Raw genomic sequence first — 21498 nt, forward strand, 5'->3', positions numbered from 1 at the left:
GAGAAGCCTATACCATAACCTCCCCCAAATGGGATAATATTTTTTTACCCCAGCATGTTGATGCCATTCCATGATAGCATGCCAAGGTTCATGAATTTCATATGGGTTTTGGATTTACTAGAATTACAAAAGCGAGTACCTCAACGTTTGCCGGAGAGCCACGGTGTCGTGGTGTTCGAAATTCATCCCCATTTCTTGCATGGGACATAAGCATAAACCCATGGACACATATATGATTTTACAACCCATGTTGGATGCACCGGAGCATGTGCTGTTGGGGAACGTAGTAATTTCAAAATTTTCCTGCGCACACACAAGATCGTGGTGATGCATAGCAACGAGAGGGGAGAGTGTTGTATACATACCCTCGTAGACCGTAAGAGGAAGTGTTATGACAACTCGGTTGATGTAGTCATACGTCTTCACTATCGACTGATCCTCAGCACCGAACGTACGGCACCTCCGCGTTCAGCACACATTCAGCTCAGTGGCGTCCCACGAACTCACGATCCAGTAGAGCTTCGGGGAAGAGCTTCTTCAGCACGACGGCGTGGTGACGGTGTTGATGAAGCTACCGACGCAGGGCTTCACCTAAGCACCGCTACGATATGACCGAGGTGGATTATAGTGGAGGGGGCACCGCACACGGCTAAGAAAGATCAATGATCAACTAGTGTGTCTATGGGGTACCCCCTGGCCACGTATATAAAGGATGGAGGGAGGAGGAGGCCGGCCCTCATAGGGCGCACCCAAAGTGTGGAGACCTACTAGGACTCCCTAGTCCTAGTATGATTCCACCTCCCACATGGAATAGGAAAAAGGGAAGGGAGAAGGAGAAGGAAGGAAGGGGCGCCCCTTTCCCTAGTCCAATTCACACCAGTCCATGGGGAAGGGGTGCGTCCACCCTTGAGGCCTTCCTATCCTTTCCCGTATGGCCCATTAAGTCCCAATATGAATTCTTGTAACTCTCCGGTACTCCGAAAAATACCCGAATCACTCAAAACCTTTCCGATGTCCGAATATAGCCTTCCAATATATCGATATTTATGTCTCGACCATTTCGAGACTCCTCGTCATCTCCCCGATCTCATCCGGGACTCCGAACAATCTTCGGTCATCAAATCACATAACTCATAATACAAATCGTCACAGAACGTTAAGCGTGCGGACCCTACAGGTTCAAGAACTATGTAGACATGACCGAGACTCATCTCTGGTCAGTAACCAATAGCGGAACCTGGATGCTTATATTGGCTCCTACATATTCTATGAAGATCTTTATCGGTCAAACCGCATAACAACATGCTCCCTCCTTCCATTTATATAGGTCCTAATGCGTTTTTCGAGGCAAACTTTGACCAAATATTAGAACAATAATATATGACATGCAACTTACAGAAAGCACGCCGTTAAATTCTTGTGTGAAAGTAGGTTTCAATGATATAATTTTCACATTGTGCATGTCATGTATTATTAATCTTCTCAATAGTCAAAGACGGTCTTAAAACCGCATTAGGCCCCATATAGATGGAAGGAGGGAGTACGTTGTTCCCTTTGTCATCGGTATGTTACTTTCCTGAGATTCGGTCGTTGGTATCTCAATACCTAGTTCAATCTCGTTACCGGCAAGTCTCTTTACTCATTCTGTAATGCATCATCCCGCAACTAACTCATTAGTCACATTGCTTGCAAGGCTTATATTGATGTGCATGACCGAGATGGACCAGAGATACCTCTCCGATACATGGAGTGACAAATCCTAATCTTGATCTATCCCAACTCAACAAACACCATCGGAGACACCTATAGAGCATCTTTATAATCACCCAGTTACGTTGTGACGTTTGATAGCACACAAGGTGTTCCTCCGGTATTCGGGAGTTGCATAATCGCATAGTCTGAGGAATATGTATAAGTCATGAAGAAAGCAGTAGCAATGAAACTGTAACGATCATCGTGCTAAGCTAACGGATGGGTCAAGTCAATCACATCATTCTCTAATGATGTGATCCCGCTTATCAAATGACAACTCTTTATCCATGGCTAGGAAACTTAACCATCTTTGATTAACGAGCTAGTCAAGTAGAGGCATGCTAGTGACACTTTGTTTGTCTATGTATTCACATATGTACTAAGTTTTCGGTTAATACAATTCTAGCATGAATAATAAACATTTATCATGATATAAGGAAATATAGATAACAACTTTATTATTGCCTCTAGGGCATATTTCCCTTCAGTCTCCCACTTGCACTAGAGTCAATAATCTAGTTCACGTCGCCATGTGATTTAACACCAATAGTTCACATCACCATGTGATTAACACCCATAGTTCACATCGCCATGTGACCAACACTCAAAGGGTTTACTAGAGTCAGTAATCTTAGTTCGCATCACCATGTGATTAACACCCAAAGAGTACTAAGGTGTGATCATGTTTTGCTTGTGAGAGAAGTGTAGTCAACGGGTCTGCCAAATTCAGATCCGTATGTATTTTGCAAATTTCTATGTCTACAATGCTCTACACGGAGCTACTTTAGCAAATTGCTCCCACTTTCAATATGTATCCGGATTGTGACTTAGAGTCATCCAGATCGGTGTCAAAGTTTGCATCGATGTAACTCTTTACGACGAACTCTTTATCACCTCCATAACCAAGAAATATTTCCTTAGTCCTTTAAGGATAATTTTGACTGTTGTCCAGTGATCCACTCCTAGATCAAAAATTGTACTCCCTTGCCAAACTCAGGGCAGGGTATACAATAGGTATGGTACACAGAATGGCATACTTTATAGAACCTATGGCTGAGGCATAGGGAATGACTTTCATTCTATCTCTATCTTCTGCCGTGGTCAGGCTTTGAGTCTTACTCAACTTCACACCTTGCAACACAGACAAGAACTCTTTCTTTGACTGTTCCATTTTGAACTAGTTCAAAAAGTTGTCAAGGTATGTACTCATTGAAAAATATATCAAGCGTTTTGATCTATCTCTATAAATCTTGATGCTCAATATGTAAGTAGCTTCATAGAGGTCTTTCTTTGAAAAACTCCATTCAAACGCTCCTTTATGCTTTCCAGAAAATTCTACATTATTTCCGATCAACAATATGTCATTCACATATACTTATCAGAAATGTTATAGTGCTCCCACTCACTTTCTTGTAAATACAGGCTTCACCGCAAGTCTGTATAAAACCATATGCTTTGATCACTTTATCAAAGCATATATTCCAACTCTGAGATGCTTGCACCGGTCCATAGATGGATCGCTGGAGCTTGCTTACCTTGTTAGCACCTTTAGGATCGACAAAACCTTCTAGTTGCATCATATACAACTCTTCTTTAAGAAATCCATTAACGAATGCAGTTTTGACATCCATTTGCCAAATTTCATAAAATGCGGCAACTGCTAACAAGATTCAGACAGACTTTTAGGCATCGATACGAGTGAGAAAATCTCATCGTAGTCAACACCTTGATCTTGTCGAAAACATTTTGCGACAAATCGAGCTTTGTAGATAGTAACACTACTATCAGCATCCGTCTTCCTCTTGAAGATCCATTTATTCTCAATGACTCACCGATCATCGGGCATGTCAATCAAAGTCCATACTTTGTTCTCATACATGGATCACATCTCAGATTTCATGGTCTCAAGCCATTTTGCGGAATCTAGGCTCGTCGTCGCTTCCTCATAGTTCGTATGTTCGTCATGGTCTAGTAACATGACTTTCAGAACAGGATTATCGTACATCTCTGGTGCGGACCGTACTCTGGTTGACCTACGAGGTTCGGTAGTAACTTGATCTGAAGTTTCATGATCATTATCATTAGCTTCCTCACTAATTGGTGTAGGAATCACTGGAACTAATTTTTGTGATGAACTACTTTCCAATTCGGGAGAAGGTTGTAACATCCCAAATTTACAATTTGGAATGTTATACATAGATCATTCTTGCATACCATATTTTATTGCATTTTGTCTCGCGATCCTTGAAATCCTAAGCAACTCTCGGAGAGAGTTGGGGATTTCCCCGGTTTTCAAATTTGATTTTATCAAATTTGGAAACGAGGATTTTTGGTTTTAATTATTTTTCACTCCGAAAATATTTCATAATAAAATATATGAGAGGAGATAATATGACTTCTCCAAAATAAATGAAATATGGGAGGAAAAATATTAAAATCAAATATTTGTTTTTATTTGGATTTTATTGCGATTTTATTTACATTAGAAAAATTGCACGTTTTCAAAATTGCATTTTAGGGCCAAGAAAATGTTCATCTCATTCTAAATATTTTATTTAGACGGTGAATTTTTTTTGGCATTTTTAGATTTTTATTTTATTTTCTAGGATTTTTTTTAGTTTCGGTGGAATTATTTAAAAAAAGTTGCGCAGGGGCTAACTGGGTCGAAGCCCAGCCGCCGGCCCACCTCCACGCGACGTTGTCTCCTCCCAGGAGACCGACGCCGCCCCGCCGCCGCCGACTCGAGGAGTCCAGCTAGGACTCCTCCCCGCCGCCTATTGCCCACTCCCCAAGGCACCCCCTTCCCCTTTATATACACCACCCCGCCACCGCCACCACCACCCCACCCCGCCCGTAGCCGCCGCCCGCGCCGTGCCCCGCCGCCGCTGCCGTGCCACACCACCGCCGCCTCGCCCCGCCGTCGCCACCGAGTCTCGCCGGACCGACGAGGTAGCCGCCGGTTTTTTAAGAAAACCGATCCGATTTTTTTAAAGAAAAACCCTAGTTCGTTTTTTCGGTTCGCAGGTTTTTCCCGGTTTTTCTTTTTAGCGGACATTCGTCCGTACGTTCGTTTTAATGAACGGTTTTCACTCGTTAGTTACACACAACGAACGCTCGTTCGTTAGCCTATTCGTCAGTTTTCTTTTATCGAATTTTTCCGCGGTTATTTATGAACGCGATTTCTGATCTGTTTGTCGAAATCAGACGATTCAAGCGCCTAGATCTTCGTCTCGAGACCCTCTTTCCGCTTAACCAACTTGAAAGAGATTTTGGTACTGTAAAATTTGACCTAGGTCCATATTAGTAAACGGATCTTGTTTCTTTCACCGTTTGAGTTTCGTTGCTCCGTTTGATTTGATTCTTTTTGCTAACCGGAGTTCTTAAGTTGAGCTTTCTGGTTAGACCTTCTTATTTGAGTTTTACCCGTATTTCTTTGCTTGATTGCTTATGTATGCTATTGTTTGTTTGCGATAGAATACCTGGAGTGCGAAGAGTGTTATTTGGGGTCTCTAGGTTTCGCAGATCGTCAGCAAGGCAAGTAACACTTTGATCATACCCCTTCATCACCCAGTTTTTATGCATTAGTTTCAATCCTCAAACATTGCATGGTTAGGATGTCATTAACTTGTGGGTTGGAAAGTAGTTGATGAGGTAGAACCTATTGCCCTGTTACATTCAAACCCTTGGGAGTTACTTATACGAATTGCTTATATTGCTATGCTATGCTCATAGACGTGGTTTGGGTGAGTGAAATCCATGACAGATGTGAGAGTGTTAATTAATGGTTCAACTTAAGGTGGCAACTTAAATACAAATCTGGGTGGATTGAGGCACCTGGAATACCCAGTGTTGCCTGTATTTTTTGAAATCCCGGAGTACCCGTGTGATCTTCTTATGGACCGCCATCCAGGCTCAAAGGGAACTGAGATGATTCATGCTAGAAACTTCCGTCTGCAGCCACAAGCTATTATGGGCTCTAGCATAGTTGAGTAAGTTACGTGAAGCTCTTGAAGAGGTGGATCAGTAGGTAGTGGGTTGTAGGTTTGGTATGGTCTGCCCGGAGTAGAGAGTTAATGTTTCTGAAAGACTGTGTCTCGGTCATCCGTTTCTCAAACATCATGTAGTGCGAGAAATTCAACGGAGGCGATTGAGTCTTGTGTTGAAAAGTGCGCAAACCTCTGCAGAGTGTACAAACTAATCATGGTTAGCCGTGTCCCCGGTTATGGACATCTTGAGTATCTAGTACTTGGAGTATCTTAAGTATCTCATTGATACGTCTCCAACGTATCTATAATTTTTGATTGCTCCATGCTATATTATCTACTATTTTGGACTATATTGGGCTTTATTTTCCACTTTTATATTATTTTTGGGACTAACCTATTAACCGGAGGCCTAGCCCAGACTTGCTGTTTTTTTTTGCCTATTTCAGTGTTTCGGGGAAACAGAATATCAAACGGAGTCCAAATGGAATGAAACCTTCGGAAATGTGATTTTCTCATCAGATAAGAACCAGGAGACTTGGACCCTCCATCAAGAAAGCCACGAGGCGGTCACGAGGGTGGAGGGCGCACCCCCCTGCCTCGTGGGCCCCTCGAAGCTCCACCGACGTACTCCTTCCTCCTATATATACCTACGTACCCCCAAACGATTGGGGACGGAGCCAAAAACCTAATTCCACTGCCGCAACTCTCTGTATCCACGAGATCCCATATTGGGGCCTATTTCGGAGCTCCGCCGGAGGGGTCATCTATCACGGAGGGCTTCTACATCATCATCCAAGCCCCTCCGATGAAGTGTGAGTAGTTTATTTCAGACCTACGGGTCCATAGTTAGTAGCTAGATGGCTTATTCTCTCTTTTTGGATCTCAACATGTTCTCCCCCTCTCTTGTGGAGATATATTCGATGTAATCTTCTTTTTGCGGTGTGTTTGTTGAGATCGATGAATTGTGGGTTTATGATCAAGTCTATCTATGAATAATATTTGAATCTTCTCTGAATTCTTTTATGTATGATTGGTTACCTTTGCAAGTCCCTTCGAATTATCAGTTTTGTTTGGCCTACTAGATTGGTTTTTCTTGCCATGGGAGAAGTGCTTAGCTTTGGGTTTGATCTTGCGGTGTCCTTTCCCAGTGACAGAAGGGGCAGCAAGGCACGTATTATATCGTTGCCATCGAGGATAACAAGATGGGGTTTTTATCATATTGCATGAAACTATCCCTCTACATCATGTCATCTTGCTTAAGGTGTTACTCTATTTTTAACTTAATACTCTAGATGCATGCTGGATAGCAGTCGATGAGTGGAGTAATAGTAGTAGATGCAGGCAGGAGTCGGTCTACTTGTCTCGGACATGATGCCTATATACATGATCATACCTAGATATTCTCATAATTATGCTCAATTCTGTCAATTGCTCAACAGTAATTTGTTCACCCGCCGTAGAATACTTACGCTCTCGAGAGAAGCCACTAATGAAACCTATGGCCCCCGGGTCTATTTCTCATCATATCAATCTCCATCACTTTATTATTTCTTTGCTTTTACTTTGCTTTTACTTTTTACTTTGCATCTCTATACCAAAAATATTATTTATCATCTCTATCAGATCTCACTTCCGTAGGTGACCGTGAAGGGATTGACAACCCCTAAGCGCGTTGGTTGCATTGAGCTATTGTTTTTGTGTAGGTACAAGGGACTCGTGCGTAGCCTCCTACTAGATTGATACCTTGGTTCTCAAAAACTAAGGGAAATACTTACGCTACTTTGCTGCATCATCCTCTCCTCTTCGGGGAAATCCAACACAGTGCTCAAGAGGTAGCAAGAAGAATTTCTGGCGCCGTTGCCGGGGAGTCCGCGCAAAAGTCAACATACCAAGTACCCATCACAATCCCTATCTCCCGCATTACATTATTTGCCATTTGCCTCTCATGTTCCTCTCCCCCACTTCACCCTTGACGTTTTATTCGCCCTCTCTCTCTATCCTCCCTCTCTTTCTCTATTTGCCTCTTTTTGCCTGTTTCTTGTTTGTTCGTATGGTTGGAATAGTTTATTATTTATTACTAAACAGAGAACCTAAGATCTATGGATCCTCATCCACTTGCTAATCTTTTTAAGAGATCCAATTATGATGAACCAATTGCTAGTGAGTTTTGTGCACTAGATTATCTTTATGAGGTTTTGCTTGAAATTCGTGAATCTGAAAAGTGTGATGAATTACTTTATGAAGCGATTCACGATAGATCTTTGAATAGAAAGCATGATTGCAATGATGATAGTATCAATTCTATGAATGTCAATTGTGCTAATAATATGCAAAACCCTAAGCTTGGGGATGCTAGTTTTACTATGTCCTCTACTTTTTGAAATGATCATGATTGGGGTGATTCTTCTTTTGATCTTGAAAATTTATTTAAACCCCATGATGAATATGAGATTGATTATAATGTTTGCAATAATATTAAAAGTGGGTTCGGAAAGGTCATGACTTTAGTTAATGTTAATCCCACTATTTTGGAAGAGTGTCAACTTTGCATACATGTGGATCATGTTAAGAATATGTTTTGTGATACCTATATTGTTGAATTTGCTTATGATCCTACATGTAATTACTATGAGAGAGGAAAATATGGTTTTAGAAATTTTCATGTTACTAAATTACCTCTCGTTATGTTGAGATTGCTATTGTTTCTTTCCGCTTCCTTGCATATGCTAGTTTTTGCTTACTATGATAATTTGTTTGCCTTTAAGATGCCTATGCATAGGAAGTATGTTAGACTTAGATGTGTTTGTCACATGTTTTATGATGCTCTCTTTGTGCTTCAATTCTTGTCTTTCATGTGAGCATCATTAAAATTATCAATGCCTAGCTAAAAAGGCTTTAAAGAAAAGCGCTTGTTGGGAGACAACCCAATATTTTTCCTTGATGTTATTAAATAAATAATTTATTTATCCTCTGTTTTGGTTGTTTTTTTTGTGTTTAATTAATGTTTGTGCCAAGTAGAACCGTTGGGAAGACTTGGGGAAAGTCTTGTTGAACTTGCTGTAAAAAACAGAAACTTTAGCGCTCGCGAGAACTGCTTTCATTTCTATTTGGAAAGTGATATTTCGTTAATTCTTTTTTCATATGATTAATATATAAATTACTCACGTCCAGAGATTTATTTTAGAATTTTTGGGGTTCCGTATCTTGCGCTAGCTACAGATTACTACAGACTGTTCTGTTTTTGACAGATTCTGTTTTTCGTGTGTTGTTTGCTTATTTTGATGAATCTATGGCTAGTAAAATAGTTTATAATCCATAGAGAAGTTGGAATACAGTAGTTTTAACACCAATATAAATAAATAATGAGTTCATTATAGTACTTTGAAGTGGTCTTTTGTTTTCTTTCACTAACGGAGCTCATGAGATTTTCTACTTTAAGTTTTGTGTTGTGAAGTTTTCAAGTTTTGGGTAAAGATTTGATGGATTATGGAACAAGGAGTGGCAAGAGCCTAAGCTTGGGTATGCCCATGGCACCCCCAAGATAATCTAAGGACACCTGAAATCCAAAGCTTGGGGATGCCCCGGAAGGCATCCCCTCTTTCGCCTACTTCTATCGGTAACTTTACTTGGAGCTATATTTTTATTTACCACATGATATGTGTTTTACTTGGAGCGTCTTTTATGATTTGAGTCTTTGCTTGTTAGTTTACCACAATCATACTTGCTGTACACACCTTTTGAGAGAGCCATACATGAATTGGAATTTGTTATAATACTCTATGTGCTTCGCTTATATCTTTTGAGTTATATAATTTTGCTCTAGTGCTTCACTTATATCCTTTAGAGCATGGTGGTGGATTTGTTTTATAGAAACTATTGATCTCTCATGATTCACTTAGATTATTTTGAGAGTCTTAAATATCATGTTAATTTGCTTAAAATCCTAATATGCTTGGTATGCAAGATTAATAATAAAACTTTCTTATGAGTGTGTTGAAACTAAGAGAAGTTTGATGCTTGATGATTGTTTTGAGATATGGAGGTAATAATATCAAAGTCGTGTTAGTTGAGTAGTTGTGAAATTGAGAAATACTTGTGTTGAGGTTTGCAAGTCCCGTAGCATGCACGTATGGTAAATGTTATGCAACAAATTTGAAACATGAGGTGTTATTTGATTGTCTTCCTTATGAGTGGCGGTCGGGGACGAGCGATGGTCTTTTCCTACCAATCTATCCCCCTAGGAGCATGCGCATAGTACCGAGGTTCTTGATGACTTGTATATTTTTGCAATAAGTATGTGAGTTCTTTATGACTAATGTTGATTCCATGGATTATACGCACTCTCACCCTTCCATCTTTGCTAGCCTCTTCGGTACCGTGCATTGCCCTTTCTCACATTGAGGGTTGGTGCAAACTTCGCCTGTGCATCCAAACCCCGTGATATGATACGCTCTTTCACACATAAACCTCCTTATATCTTCCTCAAAACAGCCACCATACCTACCTATTATGGCATTTCCATAGCCATTCCGAGATATATTGCCATGCAACTTTCCATCATTCCGTTCATCATGACACATTCATCATTGTCATATTGCTTAGCATGATCATGTAGTTGACATAGTATTTGTGGCAAAGCCACTGTTCATAATTCTTTCATACATGTCACTCTTGGTTCATTGCATATCCCGGTACACCGCTGGAGGCATTCATATAGAGTCATCTTTGTTCTAGTATCGAGTTGTAATCATTGAGTTGTAAATAAATAGAAGTGTGATGATCATCATTATTAGAGCATTGTCCCAAGTGAGGAATAAAAAAAGAGAAAGGCCATAAAAAAAGAAGGCCCAAAAAAAAGAAAGGCCATAAAAAAAGAAAAGGCCCAAAAAATGAGAGAAAAAGAGAGAAGGGACAATGTTACTATCCTTTTACCACACTTGTGCTTCAAAGTAGCACCATGATCTTCATAGTAGAGAGTCTCTCATGTTATCACTTTCATATACTAGTGGGAATTTTTCATTATAGAACTTGGCTTGTATATTCCAACAATGGGCCTCCTCAAGTGCCCTAGGTCTTCGTGAGCAAGCAAGTTGGATGCACACCCACTAGTTTCTTTTGTTGATCTTTCATACATTTATAGCTCTAGTGCATCCATTGCATGGCAATCCCTACTCCTTGCATTAACATCAATCGGTGGGCATCTCCATAGCTCATTGATTAGCCTCGTTGATGTGAGACTTTCTCCTTTTTTGTCTTCTCCACATAACCCCCTCATTGTATTCTATTCCACCCATAGTATTATGTCCATGGCTCGCGCTCATATATTGCGTGAAAGTTTATAAGTTTGAGATTAGTAAAGTATGAAACATGCTTGGCTTGTCATCGGGGTTGTGCATGATGAGAGCATTCTTGTGTGAGGAAAATGAAACATGACTAAACTATATGATTTTGTAGGGATGAACTTTCTTTGGCCATGTTATTTTGAGAAGACATAATTGCTTAGTTAGTATGCTTGAAGTATTATCATTTTTATGTCAATATGAAATTTTCTCTTGAATCTTTCGGATCTGAATATTCATACCACAATTAAGAAGAATTACATTAAAATTATGCCAAGTAGCATTCCGCATCAAAAATTCTGTTTTTACCATTTACCTACTCGAGGACGAGCAGGAATTAAGCTTGGGGATGCTTGATACGTCTCCAACGTATCTATAATTTTTTATTGCTCCATGCTATATTATCTACTGATTTGGACTATATTGGGCTTTATTTTCCACTTTTATATTATTTTTGGGACTAACCTATTAACCGGAGGCCTAGCCCAGAATTGCTGTTTTTTGCCTATTTTAGTGTTTCGGAAAACAGAATATCAAACGGAGTCCAAACGGAATGAAACCTTCGGAAATGTGATTTTCTCATCAGATAAGATCCAGGAGACATGGACCCTCCATTAAGAAAGCCACGAGGCCGTCACGAGGGTGGAGGGCGCGCCCCCTGCCTCATGGGCCCCTCGAAGCTCCATCGACGTACTCCTTCCTCCTATATATACCTACGTACCCCCAAACGATCAGGGACGGAGCCAAAAACCTAATTCAACCGTCGCAACTTTCTGTATCCACGAGATCCCATCTTGGGGCCTGTTCCGGAGCTCCGCCGGAGGGGGCATCGATCACGGAGGGCTTTTACATCATCATCCAAGCCCCTCCGATGAAGTGTGAGTAGTTTATTTCAGACCTACGGGTCCATACTTAGTAGCTAGATGGCTTCTTCTCTCTTTTTGGATCTCAATACAATGTTCTCCCCCTCTCTTGTGGAGATCTATTCGATGTAACACTACAAAAAAAATACACTTCCGTGATGATACGTGTTTGTCACAGTAGGTCACTCTTTTGTCATGCATGTACATCCATGACAAATTTATGACAGAATCAAGATAGTCATACATGTGTTGTCGTAGAAGTGTTCCATGACATTACCAAATTTATCATCACGGAAGTGTCCACTTCCATGACGATAAATCGCGCGTCACAGAAGTGCTTTCGTCAAGGGTGACCGACACGTGGCATCCACCGTAACGGAACGTCGTTAAGCTATCGGGTCGGGTTTTGGATCCGATAACCCGTTAACAGCCCCGACCAATGGGGATTTTCCATGTGTAAAATCATCATTGGCTAGAGGAAACATGTGTCAGCTCGTCAGTGGGTCAGATAGGCGCCTATGATATGTCGGCATGTGGCACGTCCCAACAGTGGCCCATTTAGCTTACAAAGCCGTCCCGTTTGACTTGGTCAAAAGTTAACGGGCTGGCCCATGAAAAGCCTGTTAACGGTCTCTTCGCAAATAGCCCATTTTACGGCCCGTTAACTCATGGCCCGTTAGGCCCTAAAGGAAATCGGCCCAACAACGTCATGTGGGCCGTCGAATATAATACCAGCCCATTTCACTTTCGGCCCATGTATGGCCCACGACGTCTTTCGGCCTATATGAGGCCTTCGTATCTTTCAGCCCATTACAGGCCCACGGTGACTCTAGCCCATAATGAACAGTAATTTTCTTTATACCCATTAACGGCTCGTGATTTACATGGGCCATTTCCAGCCCGTGTTAGCTTTCGGCCTATTGACGGCCCATACGTTCTTGGGCTCCTTTTCGGCCCTCGATTACTTCTGGCCCGTTACTGGCCTGTGACACTAATGGGCCAAATTCGGCCCATGGCAAGAGTCGGCCCGTTACTGGCCTGTGACACTAATGGGCCAAATTCGGCCCATGGCAAGAGTCGGTCCGTTACTGGCCTGTTACCCTAATGGGCCAAATTCGGCCCATGGCAAGAGTCGGCCCGTTTCTGGCCTGTTAACCCGTTACGCCATTTCTGGCCCGTCCTATATTCTGGCCCATTAACGACCCGTTATGCTTGTGACAGAATTAAGCCTTTGTTGTCCTACGACCTGTTAACGGCCTCTTACCATGCTGGGCCGATATCAATTACGCCCGATTATGGCCCATGTAGACCCATTTATCCGACGGCCCGAGGCCCACCGATTACAGGCCCATTTATCGACGGCCCATAGGAGACCCATGGATCCTACGGCCCGTATATGGCCCATGGTAGTTGCGGCCACTAGCAAACCAGGGAAAAATAAGACTAGGAAATAAATAAGGCCGAAACTCGCTAGGCTATTAAGGCGATTGCATAGATTACATCCACTCGGCATCAAAGATCGCCACCAGTGCAAATATAGGGAACACCCTACACTATACAAAAATGGCTTGCTGTTTTCTTCAGGCGGTGGCTGCAAGTTAAGAATAAATTTTGTATTGCACCAAAACAAATTACAACTATATAACAAAAGGAAGGTTGGCATAAAACTTAACAGTATATCAGATAAATGCACCACCAGAAGTTCAGAAGCTCAGTTCATTTGACCTGACTGTTACGTTTTCATGCTGTATTGTCCGATGGAGCACCATAACCCTCGCCTTCATTTCCCCTAGGCTCCTGAACAACATAGCAAATGTCTCATAGTCTGGTTTCAAAACCATGCATATCTTGACGACATTGAGCAATGTTTCTCCTTGTTTCACAAAGGGTCTCTGTTAGGGAATGGACTTGTGTCTGGAGCGCAGATACAACATTGCTTTGAGCTTGCATATCTTGAGCATGAGGCAGTTTGGACAATATTGCCTTAACAACCAACCCAGTATTACGCGGGAACATGCTTTTGGCACTGTTAGTGGATAGGTACTGACCCACTGCAGCAAGAGCTGACATTGCGGTTATAGTTGCCTCGCCACCTTCAGAAGGTGGCGGTTCCACCATTTTTTCCATAGCTCGCTGAAAAGTTGAGGTTTTACATTAGTAGTACCAGAATAGAAGATATTAAGGAGGCAGCAAAACCAAACAAAATAGCTTTGGTCTATATACAGAACTTATTCTGGTGAACCCATGTAAAATATTAGTTGTATGTTATTGCAAAGTACATAATAAAACCAGGTTCCAAACATATGACCATGTACCATCGCTAATGTATTGTCTATTTCTTCACATTGTATTGAGGGCTAAGGATAAAGAGACGAAGTTTATAATACGGTAAGCATAGTATGATGTCATCCATATCACAAAACAACTGAGAACAGACAAACAGGCAATTGTAACGTTGTGTGGGCAAGTCCAGCACGGAACTAGATTACGGGTCAAGATCAAAAGAACATCACTCCTCTCTTTTAAACCTTGTAAGGTGCAATGATACGCTAAGACAATTGTCTATAAAATTGAAAAGAGTAATAGACATTGGCTGCAAACCATGCAGTTCAAGTCACAAGTCAGAGTAAGTAGTAGTTAAAAGGCATGAGGATTAAGGACTTACAACAGCGGCTTTGACTGGTGTAGTCATGCCCTTCTTCTTGCTGGCGTGACAGTCCTTGAAGATTTCCACATCATTTGGTTCAGGTACTTTTTGGTCCTTGTGGGCTTTCCTCTGCATTTGGAACAAGTCAATATAGATCTGATAATATGGTACAGCAGAAAGAGTGAAAGAGCAGCTAATTACAAGACCTCGCAGTGTGCAATATAGCTACGAGATCCTGTCGTCTGTTGGAATTTCACTTTCGTACGGTTGGCCTTGTTCTTTGAACAGTTCACCTACAAGAAGATAGATTTGTGTGGCACATGCGTAAATAGAACTTCAACATGTGATCTGATGACATATATATAATGTACCTGATACTTCGGATCGGACCAGTGTTTAACGAGGCCTCTCCAGTCTTCATCAGATATATTTTCCACTGGAGATGTTTGGGCAAGTTCACTGTTAGCCTTGCCTTCAAAGTGAGTTTTCCTCAAGTTATACCGATACTGTCGCAGAGCAGACTTGAAAACATGGGTGCAAGCTTGTCTGGTTGCATCATCTTGGCTATCCAACTTGAACCTCATCTGTTGAAAATTATGGGAGTCTCATTATCAGCAACCTAGAAAGTATTGGACAGAGCAAGACGATATTACTAGTTTCCATACATAACCATACTTACAGATAAATGGTCGAGGAAGATGTTGAACTGGGTTTCGTCTTTGTCATTCCTGTACTGAATCCATGTTGGGAGGATACGTACATGACACCTAACAGCAACCGCTGCCTCTGATACTAACTTGGCTGACTCTATAGCATCACATGGCCTTTTTAAACCTGCCTCAAAATAGATCTCCATTCTTCCTCCTCTAGATTTAGTTAACCTATCGAGCATTATCCTTGATGTTTGTTTCCTCTTGCACCTAGGTGCTAGTCCAACAACAAACATAGGAAGTGTTAGTGTACATCAAACTGTGAGACTACATATAAAGAAGCATGCAACTGTAACTTGACTCCAGCAACTACCTTCTTGCTGTTGAAGCTCACAAGGTTCATCTGATATTGCCAACTCGTCTTGTGTCAAGAGTGCTTGGGAAGTAGTGTCAGGTGGCAAGGGAGCTTGGGAATGTGCTGCTAGCTCAGTTGACGCACGAGTACGTCGTGCAGCTGGTAGTACTGTGGTAGGTGTTGCAAGAACTAGGGTTGTCTCTGCTTGTTTGGTGGCAGCTATTTGTTTCTGTTTGTCTTTTTTTGCAACTCATGTAGCATGGGATGCCGTGTTTGTAGAATTTTCTGCTGGACTTTGACCTTCTATTGCACCATCAGTACCAGCAGAATCTGCAGGATTCATCTGCTTCTCATTCCCTGCCATTCTGTGTTTCTTCCTCTTTCTCTGTGCCATGTTAAGTCAAGCCGACAAGAAAAATAATAGCAATTTAGTTCTTCAGAACAAATTGATGCATGATGCAGACGAACTAAACTTTGATGTTAGACAACCACATGGTAGGAGGATGTAATATGTATGAAAAACAGGACGGAAGAGATAACCAGAACTATGATGTGTAAACTAAGAAGAAGACATTTCACCAAATTAGGAGCAATGCAATGGAAGGTAGACACCATATGAAAGATGCTACAAATATCGCTCTGCCAAGTTAACAGTGTCTCATCATAAATGGCGTTTAAACAAATGTGAAGCAGTACAAGAAATAAATCATATGCAAGATGCAAACAACATCACACTACCATGTTAGAGGTCTCTCATCATTAGTGCAATTGCATATTCACAGCATTGCATATTCACAGCTTATGATGTGTAAACTAAGGAGAAGGCATTTCAACAAATTAGAAGCAATGAAAGCTAGACACCATATGAAAGATGCAACGAATATCACTCTACCAAGTTAAAACTATCTCGTCATAAGTGACATTTCAACAAATTAGTAATACAAGCTAGAAAAGAATGTGAGATGTAACCTATATCACACTCCAAAGTCAAACGTGTCTTATGATAAGTGATTGTTGCAGGTTACACAACAGTAGTAATTTGATGTAAGAACATGGTGTGATAGACAGATATTGTATGTTCTAGAAACAGGAACACGTGTCTTATTCAAGTACAATGTGTAAAGTAAGCAGATGGAATTCAACAAAATTAGAAGCAATACAAGCTAGACATCACACATAACATGCAACCACATATAACAGTGCCAAGTTAGAGGGAGCACCGGTGATGCTGCACTAGGGGAGACGTGCTCATCATAAACACAGCTTTGTTGAGTGTCTATGCATGTGTTGTCTTGGAAATCATCTTGGAGGTGTGGAGGAGTAGAAACTGTAGAGGCCCTCCGTTCGGAAGGAGCACCTTTATCCGCTGCCTTGCTAACTTCCTTCTGCTTTATTGATTTTGAATTGTCAAGTAAAACCGACAAGAAAAAGCAATAAAATTCTCTCTTCAGAACTCATTCATGCATGATACTGACAATCACTACTTTGATGTAAGGCAAACACATGATACCAGGATGGAATATGTACGAAAAACAGGACGGCATGGCATGTTCACAACTGTTTGTGTAAACTAAGCAGAAACCATTCCAGCAAATAAGAAGCAATGCAAGCTAGACACCACATGAAAGATGCAACCAATATGACTCTGCCAAGTTAAAAGTGTCCCATCATAAATGGAATTTCAACAAATTAGAAGCAGCGCATGCTATAAATCATATGAAAGATGCAACTAATATCGCACTGCATATACTAAAGGTGTCTCGTCATGTTGATTGATGCGGGATACAAAAAAACAATAGTTTTATGTAAGGACATGCTTAATAGACAGGTGTACTATGTACTAAATACAGGAAGGCATGTCACATTAACAGGTATAATGTATAAGCTAAGCAGACTAGCACATGCAGTTTAACCAGATTGGAAGAATTACAATCTAGACACCATATGCAACATGCAACCACATATCACGTTGCCAATTTAGAGCAAGCACCTGCGATGCTAGTGTAGGGGAAATGCTGTAATCAACTACAGAGCTATGTTCACTATCTTCATCTAGCATTTCTATTTCTTGAGAGTCATGTCGGGAGGTTGACGCTGCATTCTTTAAATGAGGAGTAGTCCCCTTGCCTGCCTGCCTCGTCATAAGTGATTGATGAGGGATACACAAGAACATTAGTTTGATGTAAGAACATGGTTAATACACGGATGTACTAGTATGTACCAAAAACAGAAAGGCATGTCATATTCAAAGGTATAATGTGTAAGCTAAGCAGATGCAATTTAACCAAATTGGAAGCAATACAAGCTAGACATCCGGCTAGAGTGGTGAGCATGATCATCTAGGACCTGAGAGCCTGGTGGGAGGCCGGCTGCTTCGCCACCATCGCAGCTTTTTAGTTGGCTTCCAGGTGATGCCTATCTTTGCTGGGCTTGTCACTAGCTCGGCCAGTGCCCTAACTAGCTATTTGTCTTCTGGTGCTCACGGGATGGTGGTTCATGTAAAAAAATATCTTTCCTTATCTTACCGACTTCGGCCTTTCGAATACAAGCTAGACACCATATGGAACATGCAACCACATATGACAGCGCGAAGTTATAGCAAGCACCTGGGATGGTGGTTCATTGCGAGCAAGGTCATCAACTCCAGAGCTACGTTCCCCGTCTCCATCTGCTGATACTACACCCTTTAAAGTGTTGAAACGTGTCTTGCCTAGCCGCACACCAAACTGGAGCGACTTCTCTCTTTTCTTTTTGGCTTCTCTCATGGCAGCAGAGTCTGAAATACCCTTGCATAAAAACACAACAGTGAGAGTAAGGGTGAAGTGTGTGCAGAACTAGTGCACTATAAAAGTAGCAGATAGCAGGTGGCTAAAAAATAAATGACAGGAGACATATGATAGCTCTACAACATTGCATGGCAAACAAAATTAGATTCTACTCTGTATGATTTTGTAACATATGAGCACAGGAAATGCAAGTACTCCTCCAGCACACCACCACATGTGGTCATATCTAAGATAACAGTCGACTGAAAATAAATAGGTCAGTCGATTTTTTTAATGAACCATCCGATCTATAAGGAATGGGCAGATGGCCTTCGTCTACCTCCCGCCAGTCACTGTTGACGATCTTTCTCGAACCGCCAGCGACCACCGGCCCAGACCCCTGCCTCCGCCGCCCCGCCCTCCCATCGACCTCACACCACCGCCGTGCTTGGCAGCGCCCCCAGGCCATCCCTTTAATCCCGGCCGACCTCCAGATCGGGCGCCAGTAGCTATAGGCCGCACACGCTCCTAAGATAAACACCAAGGCGCTGCTTCCCTGGCGTAATAGGCGTACTAGCGCCTGTTACGCCAGGGAATGCTTCCGTTAATTGGGAATCAAGTGGCCAAAAATTGAAATTCAGGGGGGCGACAGACCTCTAGCTAAGGTGAAATAGTATATGAGGAGAAACCTTGTGCATCGCAAGTTACTAGGAACATCTAGTATCAAGAAGAAGCGGTCAACTAGTGTCTTATGCGGGATGAATACCGTGCAAGCAGAGAGATTTGCACGAATAAGGGAAGAGGAGTACCTTTTTCGGTTGCCGGTGTGGTCACCTCCACAAGTCGCGCCGATTTTCTTCTTTTTACCGGGGAAACCGATGTTCTGGAGGGTGCAGGCTTGGACGAACCCATGGCCAAATTGTTGACTGTGTTGCCATGGACGTATGTCGGCAGAGGGGAAGCAGATCCGAGGCGGCGAAGGACGGCGTAGCATGAACAGCTCCGGTGCGGTGGAGGGTGGCGAAGTTGGAGCGGCAGTGGTGAGGCGCAGGACGGCGTGGTTGAACTGGCCCGGGTACGGACGGCTCGGCCTCGGCTTCAACTACTAGCCGTGGAGGGCGTTGCGGTTGAGGTTGCGGTGGACGACGACGTCGGGGTATCGGCTCCTGCGTGATGGAGGAGGGCGGCGGTTGATGGGTGGGATGGGGTGGCGGACGAAGGACGCCGGGGTTTCGCGGCTGGTGGAGAGGTAGTTTTGGCACCCACAGAGTACGAATGGGGAATCGGACGGGTGGGGGGAACCATGTTTTGGTCTGGGACGCGCTTGTTTTTGGCTTTTTTGAACAGAAGATGGGACGCGCTTGTTTGAAATTTGGGGAAAGTACAAACTTTGCCCCGCTCTTAAATTTCGGACCTACTGCGGGTCGGGGGTAGGATGGTAATCCCAGGTGTCCCAAATAGTGGGCGGGAGCGATTTCGGCCGCGCGCATTTGTGCTTAGGCGACCATTGTGTATGAATGTTTTTCGGATGCGGTTGCGTGGCGTCTAGATGAAGCTACAAACCTACCCTGGTTTAGACCTTTGGACGTCAGGCCGATAGGTTTAACGGGTCGGAGTTATTAGAAAAGTAATTTCCTTGTACTACCAAACATTGGTCTCACGCGGTTTCGGGCGAGTAGAGGCTCTTTTGGCGCTTCGTTCGAAATTTTGAAACACAAGCATTCACGTTTAGAGTACTCTTGAACTATGAGGATTGACCTAAATATACAACGTTATATTTGACCTTGTATGTTTGAAAACCTCATTAAATTATCCGCTTCTTTTTGAAATTTTGACACTTGAAAAATCTTATAACTACGATTATTTTGGAATGGAGGAGCTAAATTTGAATCTATTTTGTACACGACTACATATGCTATTATGTACAAAATCGGAGCAAAGATTGGTGCCCCCATAATTTAGGTCTGGTTTACAAATGCCATGATATCAAATTCAAATAATTGAATGGACTTCATGTTGAATTCGATTTTTTTAAACCACCTTAAGTTGAATTCAAATGTATGCTAGTTCATAGGTAGTAGCTATTTATAATGTCCATTGTGTAACTTTCGTATGTATAATGTGCTTTACACACACAACATGAACTATACTCACGTTTATATTCGATTGCTAAAGTGATGCATTGTCTGGAGTTCAAAATCTAACTATGTGGATCAATTGTGTCGAGTAATAACATAGACATGCTCAAATTCGATAGAATCTAGATGTATGATGGATCAATGACCGCTCCTTACGTGAATTGCAAATATCATGATCCCATCCTAATATTTGGATACAATTTATATCTTTAATCAATGTGTAGAGCAGTCTTTTACGTGTAGTTTCACTCTCCATCAATGGTCTCTCACACATGCTCACACACTCTCTCCCAAGGTGTCTTTATCGCACACATGCTCTAGATATAACCCTCCCTCCCTCTCGTAACCATTTGCAACTGTTTTCACTAACCTTTACCACAAGCACTCTTCCTCTCGCAAACATACACACGCACAATCCTCATCGACCCTTTCTATATACATGGACCTGCCTACGTGTCTCATGTACGCACATTATCTTTACGCCTGTCTCTCACGCATTGTCTCACACCTCTCTTCCTAATCGATGAGTATGATTCTAGCAGAGCATTCTATAGGATGCCCCTTAAAGTTAGGTTGGATGAATAGTAATATCAGAGATAAAGGGGTTACCTTAGTCCGAGAACCTAGGGTTACAAATCCTAGCCGGCTTTGTCAATGGACACAGAGTCCTTCACAATTCTGCTATCTTTGTCTTGTACGACTAGTCATCCATGGGTCTTCCTAAATGCGTCACGGGCCGACCAATGTGGAGCAGGACGGAACAGAACGAAGGGCCTCACCTTGACCCACCGGACCTCACGCGGTGACACACCCTCTGCCCCCACGTCTCATTATCTTCTCACACCCACACATACCAACACAAACACCACACACACAGAAAATTTCTCCTGGTGCCTCTATTCCCTCCCCCTTGCATATACACACTCAAGGGAATGGAATCTCTTGTCGTGACGTCATATTCGTCTCTCTCTTTCTAGACCACTCTCATTTCTCGTGTTATCTC

Source organism: Triticum dicoccoides, chromosome 2A, assembly GCF_002162155.2.
Source record: "Triticum dicoccoides isolate Atlit2015 ecotype Zavitan chromosome 2A, WEW_v2.0, whole genome shotgun sequence".
Taxonomy (NCBI): domain Eukaryota; kingdom Viridiplantae; phylum Streptophyta; class Magnoliopsida; order Poales; family Poaceae; genus Triticum; species Triticum dicoccoides.